The sequence below is a fragment of the Macrobrachium nipponense genome, chromosome 17 (genome assembly GCF_015104395.2).
Source record: "Macrobrachium nipponense isolate FS-2020 chromosome 17, ASM1510439v2, whole genome shotgun sequence".
NCBI lineage: Eukaryota > Metazoa > Arthropoda > Malacostraca > Decapoda > Palaemonidae > Macrobrachium > Macrobrachium nipponense.
In genome coordinates this window covers 81029606-81041134 of record NC_087210.1, presented here as the reverse complement: position 1 = coordinate 81041134, position 11529 = coordinate 81029606, and the positions used below count along the sequence as shown (strand labels likewise).

Sequence of the window (11529 nt, the reverse complement as noted above, 5' to 3'; positions counted from 1 at the left end):
CTAGAATATAATTATGCATTTAATATGGATGAATTAAATAATGCTCTAAATTCATGAAATCCATCGGCCCCGGGCTATGCTAAAATATCATTTGAATTTCATGATACAAAGACTAGCCTCCATTGCCAAATCATATTCACTAAAATTATATAACACCAGCTGGATGAAACATGTGAGCTGATCCGATACAGTGTTGAATATGCCTCTCCATGATATTCCGAAGTCCCTTGAAACCGTTATAATGATACTGTTTGTGCAACAACACAAGACAACCGCCAAAGACGTTAATAGTTGGTGTGGCTTGTGTAGTTCAGAAGAGTGCCCCCCACCCCTCGCCCCCGCATCTCTATACCCCTTCCTGATTGGCCCTTGTGCCTATGGAGCCAGAATAACCAATCAGCTTCTGGCATAACGATGCCCTGTGAAGGGGGCATTTGAAACAGGCCGCCGTTCGGTCAGATGAGTTCGTTACTGTCGCCCCAAGACGGATAACATAAGGTGAGATCGTTGGTCGCTCGGTTCCCGCACTGTGACGTCACAGGTGCGCGTCGACTGGGCAGTGCACTTAATGATTATGTTTTGACAGGAATTTGTTGCTATGCTGGTGTTCACAATTTCCATACAGGAGAATATTCTCTCTCTCTCTCTCTCCCCTCTCTCTATCATGTTAAAACACAGCTCTTGATAAACACAGCTCTATCAAGATATCTAAGACCTTACCATACAGAATATAATCTTGTTGGAATACATATAACGAAAGTAACGAGGGTGAATGAATATGAACAAAAAAAGAGCAAAACTAAAAAAAAAAAAAAAATCCAGACTTTTATTGAATTAGCATAGTGTTCTTTTATTTGAAATAAATTACTGAATAATTTTTTGTCTTTAGGAAATTGTGACTTTTCCTTTCAGCATTTAATATCTTCACCCTAAAATGTATCCTGCACCTAATAAAGAAACTTCATTACTTCCTCTGGAGCATCTATGTTTAATTCCCTGAAAATGTTAACTAATTTCGTAATCCCATCAACACTTTGTTTCAACTGTTCCCTATGAAAAGATTTAAAGAGTTGTTCCATTTCCTGTAAATTATTGAAAAATTGAGGACTGGGCCTAAACAACACTTTCCTCCTCACTTTGGAGATCCAGTCGTTTTTTGTTTAGGCTGTTCTTTATCTTGGAATTCTAAAGGAGGAAGGATATTTTATTTCTATAAATTAGAGCTAGTTAACCTCCCAGATAATCAGGGCTTCCATTTCATATACATTTTCAGACTCTACTCCAAAATCTACGAAATTCTCCTCCTTCAGCTCATTAGGTAGACCTACCCGAGGAATCCTCATCAAGAGATGAGCAGAGATACATAATTCAGTCTAAGTCAACATGACTGGAGTCACTTTCTTCTGGGGTTTTGGAAACCCAAGACTTACCTGGTTCCATAACACTAGTATTACTCATGGATGGCATGTTATCATCATTGGGAGCGACATTATGACCGTGATTGCTTAAAATGTTGTTCGTACCTAACAAGAAATTCCTCGGTCTATACTTGAACTCTACTGGGATGGGTGATCAATGACATGCCATACTCGTCGAATATAAAGAACAAAAATGTTCAATACTGTCTTGACACACCGCCTGGTCATCACGTATTCAATATCAAATTTCTCTTGCAACATGTTGTACAATCCTTTGACTGACTTGATGATATAATGATGCTTTTCTGAAAAGGATACATTTTACCTCTGACCCGTAATTCTTGAGCAAACGTTGTCATTTTGTCAAGAATGTCAATGTGGTGTTTTCTCGCTCAAAAATGCATTTCTGCTAGCTTCTACAGAGTCGTTCTCATACAAGAATTCATTATATCACTGATGAATCACCATTATTAAATCAGAAGTCTCCCTACAATGCATACTTTTGAGTAAACTTTTACTGTGACAGAAATCTTTTGTTTGCATTCGTCACAGATGAAGAAAGTAGCTGGACAGCAAGCTTTACATTCTGTCTTTTATAACCTTTGACAGTTAAGTGAGTCATATTTATCTTATGAGCTAACTTTACATCACGAGTAGACAGAGATACAAGTTCTGAAATTGGATTTGATGTTATCATTTTACCTGAAATCAGAAAACCATTGTCAGTTAGATTATTTCTTATCAATTTCATTAAGTGAGGTGGATCTACAAAAACAAACACAGTTCTAGATGAATCAGCAGGATTAACAAAACAGTTTTGATCAACAGATATCTGAAGGGCTTTAAGGAGACCTTGATTGGTACTTCCCATATCTGATGTCATACTTGACAACAGGGAAACCTCCCTCTCAAAAAACTGATCAATCAAGGCAAACAAGATAATCTTTCGTCAGGGGTTGATCCAATTCATAATAAACTGGTTGCTTCCCATTTACCAAAGAGACCACGTATTATAACCACTTGTATTTGTTTATGAGGGTCATAGATCCTGCCATTAGATCCATCAAAGGACCATCTTTCTTCTACCTTCATTTCATCGAAACAGAAGACAGACATTTTTTTCAGTATGGGACATGTTTTTACCTTTAGCAACCATTAACTCAATTACAGGTAAAAGGGCATACTAGGTTCACAACTTAACTGCCTCGTCCATCAATTCAGTGTTGTAATGCTTGGGACTGGTCATTTAGAAGAAACTCGCAAATATCGATAGGACTCAGTGCTCTTCATGACAAAGCTAAAGAAATATCTGAATTAGACCATTTCCGTATTGTTCTTCCTGAAAAAAAAATGAAGTATTTCAAATTGCTCTTCAGAAAAGAGAGGTTTCAGCGAGTAAAAATACTCGCTGAAGTTTTGTATTTGCAACCGATAAATCCCCGACAAGCTCTTCATTCTTAGCCTTCAATTGTGAATGTTCCTGCTGCAGACAATATACATATTTCACATTTCAAACTTTCAATAATTGTTACTTCTTCATTTCTTGCTTTCAGCTCATTTGCTTCATCTTCGTCTTCTGGCATCATAATTAAGTAGAACTTCAGTTGCGGTTCTTCTCCTCCCACGTCTCTCTGCTCTCTCAATTTCCGTCTGGATCTCTTGTATAATAGTAGATTATGTATATATAATAAATATATATATATATATATATATATATATATATATAATATATAATATATATATATATATATATATATATTATATATATATATATATATATAATATATATATATTATATATATTATTTTTGGGGTTCTATATAGCCTCTGCTGTTCGACTGTAATCCAGAATATCTTAAAGGTAATTTAGCACATTAACCTGGTATGGCAATGTAACCAAAAATAACCTTTTCCTTTTATTTACTGTAATTGAAAGAATATGCAAGAAAACGCACACACACACAAATAAATATATACAATCAGATTCCAGGTGAGACATGAAACACCCCTTAACCTATGTGCGGGCACCCATTTATATATAGATATATATATATATATATATATATACAACACATATATATATATATATATGTAATAGATGTATACAATATATATATATATTATATATATATATATATATATACTACTTACACCATATATATATGTATATATGTATACATATATATATATATATATATATATATATATGTATATATTATATATGTATATATATATACATATATATATGTATATATATATATAATGTTATGCATTCTGAATTATGCATAGCAAAAAACTTACTTAGAATTCACACAAGCTCAGTCACATGAGGCTCATGAATTTTAGCACAATTACAAATATCCCCATGCATGCATGTAACTGCCCTATCGGGTTAATGACAACAGAATTCATGAATTAAAAGCAGAATGATAAGACCTACCTATCACTATTTGGATGTAAGTACCTTCTATTCTGCCCTTAGAAACGTTTTTCCGAAGGTCGAGTTTGTACCTTTAATTATTTTATTTTGCTCTATTCACGTACAATAAATTTCTTATAGCTTTCTACTGTTCCTTAAAAGAACTATCATTCGGAAGAGCATTTCCATCCAACCAGCCAGTGGGCGAATGGCTTTCAAAACCCTCCAGTCACTAACTAGCCAATGAAGAGAAGGCGACAGAGATGAATTTTGTGGGTCTTGGGCTGCGTTGGTCGACGTCCTTGGGAGCAGTTCCTAATTCCTGAACATCTGCGTTGAGAGGCAGTCGACCATTCCAAGCGGACCATTCCAAGGCACTGTGGACCTAAGTATTAAGACAAAGTACGCCTTATAAAACATCAGGACTTCCTTTTGTCGTTATAAAACAAGTGAGGTTTGAAGGTACTTCGTCTAGTTCTTCCGGTGAAGCTGGAATGAGAAAACGAAGGAGGAGAGGGGGGTTGGGGGAACGACACAGAAAAGCAAGAAAACTTAAGGTAAGTAAAATGCTGAACCTTTGGCTAATATCCTGTAGGTATTCACCCAATTTGAAGGTTTGGATGGGCGCAGAATCCCCCAGCAATCGTCGAGAATTCAAGTCCTATTTGGGTCCTATTGGAGTCCTATTTGGTATCTGCTATATCCTGTGGTTTTTATCTTACAGAAATGCTTAGTATAGGCGCGTATCATTGTGAAGGAAAATCCCAGTAATTGTCAAGAATTCAAGCCCTATTTGGGTCCTTTAGAATCCTATATGAATCCTGTCAAAGTCCTGTAGTAATGACTGTTACTTGTTGTTCCCAGGGTGGTTAGGGAGCAGTTAGCGGGCGGAGTTTCGTCTTTTGGGCAAAAGCGAACCCTTGGCACAGCTTATGGTTCCACATCGCCGGCAGTATTCTGTTAATATCGAACAGTTTCCGTTATTTCCGTTGACAACAGCAATTGGTGTCGCTACGTAATCTTTAAATTAGATTAATTAAGTGCTGACCCAATTTTATCTGTAGTCAATTTAAGCTCGTAATAGGCATAGCAATTCTAGAAGGAGGCTTCATGAGTCTAGATAGGCAGACCTTCACGATGGATAATTTTTTTATATAGGTTGTAAAAGTCTCTCTCTCTCTCTCTCTCTCTCTCTCTCTCTCTCTCTCTCTCTCTCTCTCTCTCTCTCTCTCTCAAAATAGCTCATATTCCTCTGTTTTAATAATAATAACAATTATAATACCTTTATTCCACAATATTACAGTTTGTTTAAAATTTAGCCTCTGCTGATTAAAGTAATATACACATAGATTTATATCTAAATATCCATTAAAAGTATTATACATAAAAATCATTAGATACATCAAAAATATTACATAAAAATAACATTATTATTGGTAAAATAACTTCTCCTAAACTTGTTATTAATTAATATATATACAAAATTAGGATATATAAATGTAAAACATTTAACAATTTGGCTCCTAAATCCATACTGTGGTACCTGACATGGTGATTACAGATAGGTATTCATACAGCTGGTCACTGACTACACTTTCTAAGACCTTTGACAAAATTGGTAGAAGAGAAATAGGACGACATTGTCCAGGATCTTCACTATCGCCTCCCTTTAATGCAGAGCAAACAAGAGCTACTTAAAATCACTTGGAAAAATGAAAAATGCCATTCACGATTGATGTATTAATAATCAAGTTATGTAAAACACTAAAACAGGGAGAGAATCTTTTAGAAATTTGCTATTCATTTAATCTATAACACAACTATTATTTTTTTAGATTTTGTACTATTAATACAGTTTCTACGCTGTCAAGTTGGGGTCGTAAGTACGTAAATAATTGTTTTGTAGTTGAGCGAGGGGCTACATCGGATTTCACAATAGCTAAATTTTGTCTCTATTTCTTCAAAAACGGTTTGACCAACTTTGGCAAAGAATTCATTCTATTTCTCTGCTGATTCAACAGGATCGCCAACATTGATAAACCTTGAACCTTTACTTTCACTTGGTATGATCTCTCCTCTTACTTTCCAAGTTTTGCTTTATTTCGTTAACATTCGTAAAAATATTTATTGATATTTATTCTAGCTGAGCGAATTAAGGATGCTACCTTTTTCTTGGACTAATATACTCATCAAAATGGTCGACTCTATTCGAATGATCAAAATTTTCTTTAATAGATCTCATTTGCTTTCATTTCAGTTTTTAAATTCCTCAGTAATCCCTGAGCTGGTGGTCTGGCAATTTCCCGAGTAACAATAGGAGCGCAAGAGTCTAGACATGACTTCAATGTACTTCTTAATATTTTAACATTTTTATTAACGTCGTCTGTATTTAAGATACCACTGAGCACTGGGATTTCATCGATCAATTTATTACAAAAAGTCATAGGGGTCTAATTCTTCAAGCTTCGAAATGTTTTGACCTCATTTTCCGTTTTGGTTTATTTATATCAATTTCAGAGAGAGGACAAGAAGCTACCTCTCTCTTTTTTATTACATCCTTTTTATTTGTAATTAAAACGTCTATGAGAGACTTTGAATAAGGGGTGATACGGGTGGGCTTATCAATGACCTGAGCACAATTTAATAAGTTTATAATCTTGCTTAATTTAGACAGATTTTTCAGCTGATCATCGTTCAGGTCACCCTAGAATTATGGTTGGTAATTTCCGCAATTGTACTTAAGCCGAGACATCGTCGATTCCTTTACACGACAGAATTATATTCTTCATTTGAACACATCTCGGGTCATTTCTAACAGATACAGGTACTACCTCCACCTCGTCCACCATCGCATCTAAACGAATTATAGCCTTCTTGTTGACTATCAACAATTTTAATTCATCAGGACATTTTATTAGGGACCTCGCGTTAACATGAGCTATATTAAGATAGTTTTCTTTTCTCGTGTACTTTAGGTTACGCCTTCCTCGCCAGACCCTTGACCTACGAAAACACCCTCTCGACAAAGCTTACTCTTATGACCTCATTTTCTGCAGTTCCTGCACCTCAGCTGATGATCGTGGCGGCAGCTACGGGCATGTGATTGAACTCACCGCAGTTATAACAGCATTTAAATTCCCCTTATGAAAATGAGAATTATAATTGAATTGATTTTCCCTATTTCCCGGACGCATCTCTCTCTCTCGGGGTCTGACTGTTTACGCTGTGATTGTTATCATTCTGATAAGTCATTTGTTCCTCCCAGATATTCCACCATTAACAGTGTTCCCCGACTGACTGCCTGTTTGTTTATGAAACCTATATTATCTCATTTCTGTTTCTCTCGACATGTCTCATGGCATCAAGAGATTTCCATGACGTTTTATAGAAGTTGAGTGATTTTGCAAATGAGAACTATTGACCTCAGGGATTGCTCCACTATTCTTACTGGTAACATCATTTCATTCTTTATCTCCGACCAGTTATCACGAGCGATACCTGGACATGATTTAACAATAGCATCAACAAGCCTAATGGCTCCTCATCCAGAGATTTCTCCTACTGAAGGGTGACAACTTATGTCAAGATCTCCTGTGCCTATTTTAAAGAACAAGTCTGTACCCATACATGAAACGCCATTTTTAGAACACCATTCATTTAATTTCAAATTATAAATTTCAATGCGATTGAGATTTCCATGTAGGTCTGGAACCAGTTCGCAAACATAAACACACACATTTTCATTTTTGTTCTTTATTTCAGCAACAAGAGCATCTTAGTCATCAAGAATATTATCGTTTATATTATTATTTTTTTCCATAAGGTCTTCCATGCCAGCATAAAATATACATTTATGTAAAGAAAATTTAGATTGTTCTGAGACTCAACTCGCTGGTCCGGATGTTCCTCAACGTTGAGTCCCCCCAACAGTAGGATCTTCCTTACTTCTCTGGTGTCACAGCATTCTTTTCAGTATTATAGCAGTTGTGGCTTCAGATATCTAACTTTATCCTGCAGTTCCAAGATCCTCTCCTCGGCTATATGTAGTTGATACTTGGGAATTTCAAGTTCCTTCTTTTTAATGTCCAAAGTTCGAAGCAGCCTCATGAATGAACTTTTCCAGTGGCTGAAATAGATTAGTTTTCCCCGTCAGTTGTGGATAAGTTTCCAGCAAAGTTATTGGATGTACGGCTTGATTTAAACTCATTCATTTTATATATTTTTTAGTTTTTCTTCGTGACCCACACACCTCTTATCCCGAGTGTCCGACATTTGTTCTGCAGTTGGCCTTTCGTTAAACTTTCGAGGGAATCGAATGAAACATTGCTTGGGCGATCTTTGTTCTCTGCTCTCAACTTCAGAATAATCGGAAATTTTATTTGCTGCACTCCTCCTCCTCCTGAATTTCTTTAAAACAAATCTCTAAAAGTTGGTGACAATACAGCGGCTCCCTCGTTTAACGTCATTGTTGCGTCATTTATATCTTAGTGCGCATGCGCAAAAAACTGCTACCGTTTCGAAGGGGAGATTTAAGATACATTTTTCTTTTTGTTACACTATAACTTAAATGATCGTATGACTATGATCGAAAATATTGAATAGTAGAAAGTTGAGAAATATACATTAGTGTCCCACTAAAATTAACAACTTTTTTTTCAATAAGGTCTTGTACGTTCTGTACAAACAATATGACATCATTGATATATTATCTATATATCTAGATATTTGAACTCGTCGTATCACATGTGTATGAAGGTAACAAGTATACATATAATATTTTTGTATGCCTTGACATATTTTTATTGTGCATTTTCAGAAATATTATTAATAATAAGCATAGGTAACAGTACTGTATAACAGAACATCTCTTATTTTACGAAGACCTCATGCTTATTTTAGTTCGTATGGCGCTTTCATTATATCACACCTTGTTGACGAAACGTCAATCTTTTGAATGGATTGCTTAAAGTTGTAATTGGATTTTGTTTCACCTTAAATATCACCTTCTAGGGAAGGTAGTCTTGCAGCTCGGGGAGTTACAACTATTTTCGCCGCAGTTTCCGCAAATGTTCAATTTTAGCACGTTACGCCGTAAGCCCTGTCATTGTGGCACAGACACACTCCTGAACCAAATGTGATAGTAACCTTGGCGTTCCATCTTGTCGTTAGTTGTTTGAAATCCCACTAGTGAATTTTGGGAGCATGAAGGTACACATTAGTGTACTATAGGAATATACCTTCCATAATATGGAAAGTAAGTAATTAAAATTATCCTTAGATTTGGACTGTGGTTATGGTCTTTCGACTCAGGCGCAGGAGTCACCAGTACTCTACAAGATAGTCCTATTTCCCCGGAAGAATCCTCTGACAAGTCTTGCTACGAGGATCCTTACTGTACTACTAGCCAGTACGGATCACACATCAGGCTGATATGTTGAGAAGTGTTTTCTCACCATTAAAAAGCTTTTAGTCAACTTGGCTAAAACTCTGTTCTTCTGACTGCACTAACCCACCTTCCTCATTCAGTGTGGTAGTCGGCTAACTTTTAACAGTAGGTAAGATTCATTCCAAATGTCAGTTTTCGTGATAAAGTTAATTATTTGGATACTTTATTATTTGAAGTCTGGAGTCTGGTTTACCTTCCAAAAGTGTCAAATTATATAACGTACACAATTAAGGTAAGACATTGCAGCCTTAGGTTAATATTTCCAACATTAGCTGTGGTACATTCGGTTATCTCATAGACAATAGGTGATTTGAGTTTGATTAGCAACTAGAGGTAAAATATTCTGGACCAGGTAACTTATAACTAATGCTGTTATAACAAGTTCTCGGCAATAAGAGTAATTCATTACATCTACAGCCGTCATCTTGTTGATACCAGCTTTTAAAAAAGGCCCCATATTCTGTCTATTGTACTATGAAAATAGTAGCATTTTGAGCTACTATTTTCCAAAGTGCTACTGTATGGTGTGACTGTTGTAGCTAGATTAGCAAGTAAAAGCAATAGTCACATGTAACAGGCTGATGGTGTCAAGTGGAAATATGTAAAACTATTCATACAAATTTTCCTTAATACCAATTTATTCTATTACTACCACCGCTACCAAACAATGGGATTTTGGTCCATTTTTAACACAAGGTCACCTAACCCAGAGCAATGAATATATACAAATATCTGTTCAAGAAATACAATGAGACTTATTTTCTTGGAGAATAAGGCATTTCCAAGGAAAATATACCAGTTTCACACCATACACACGCTCAAGCACACTTCAATTTTCTACCACCACTAAATCTACAAATCAATATTTATATTTTGTCCTTTACAACATTAGGCACTTTAATCCAACATAGACAAGCGTGTTAACAGCAATAATAAATAAAGTATAGTTGACGGTAACAAAAATTATATTTTAGTTACTAGCAATACCACTTGCCCAGAGCTTCACTCAAATGAAAAAAATATGTACACTTACACTCAGTATCTTACCCTTTAACACCAAGGACTTCAGTGCATTGCCACAATTATTAAGGTAAGCCTTTTCAAAATGGAAAATATCCATATTAAACTGTCTTTATTATATATTGATATAATTCCTTTTTCTATGCTTGCTCACTAGGCAATGCTTCAAATCACAGTCACTTTAAAGATTCAAAAGGTAATGTAATTGACAAAGTTCATCTGCCTTCACCAAAGGGGCATTTTTTCATGTTTTAATCCATAGAAGGGCAAGAACCATGCATACAATGGAAGGGGGAGAAGTTTTACACCTATAAAAAAAATAAAACGATACACATAAGAACTTATAGTTCAATAAAAAATAATTCAATTAAAAATAAATTTATAATAATCAAATCTATATTAAACTTTTAAGAATAAATTCTAATTTTTTCCGTACAATCCATTGCGTAACTAAAACAAACCCACACTACCACAACTCTGTATACTGGAAGATACTAAGAGTCCTCTATGAACAAGCTACTGCAATATTAGGCTCAATGGTGTTTCAGGATCATCCTGAAATGATATATAGGCCGAGTATCAGTTCACTCCATAGACTTGCAGAATGACTGAATGTAGGTAGTATTCAAGGCCTAGTCTATCTGTTAAAAATCAACAAACACTGTAATATAATTAATTCTGGTTTTTTAGGTCACTGGGAATGAATCCATGGCAGAGGAGATTGAAGAGCAGATTTTTCAAGACTGTAATATAATTTGTCCATTTATCATCGCTGAATGGTAAGGGAATCGGGTTAACTCAATCTTTTTGTTATACCTAATTAAAAGGTCCTATAAGCATATGGTTGATATCTAGGTAAGATTAACAATATATGGATTAATTAAAGCTAATATCCTTAATTTTCGTTCACTAGTCGGTTTCTTTAAGTAAAAAGAAAAAGGGAAAACGGTAGCATTGTAATAAGTGAATCCTGAACTGGAGCAGAAATTCTCCAAGCTTTCGTGGATGAAGAAATTATTTGTAATTTTATTTTTCAGTGTTTCAGCCCCTCTCTTCCCCAAGGATGAGGAGAACCCCCCCCTTAGAATGGATTTCACCGCTTGTAAGTTAAACATCTCTATAGGTCAACACCAATGAAGGCATTGATGCATCCTTTGCAATGCACCATACAAGATGGCAAAACTGTTCTGCTAGTAAGTGATAACTAGGGAATTAATGTTGCAGACC

The 11529-nt window shown here is 35.5% G+C and overlaps 1 protein-coding gene and 1 long non-coding RNA gene across 2 annotated transcripts in view; both read left to right on the top strand.

Moving 5' to 3' along the window:
- LOC135196363 (E3 ubiquitin-protein ligase wwp-1-like) overlaps nucleotides 1-11529 on the top strand; it is a 422942-nt gene that overhangs the window by 7925 nt on the left and 403488 nt on the right.
- LOC135196072 (uncharacterized) lies at nucleotides 4191-11458 on the top strand. Its single transcript, XR_010310316.1, has 3 exons — nucleotides 4191-4393; nucleotides 10993-11081; nucleotides 11340-11458. It is a non-coding gene; the product is annotated as an uncharacterized LOC135196072 (long non-coding RNA).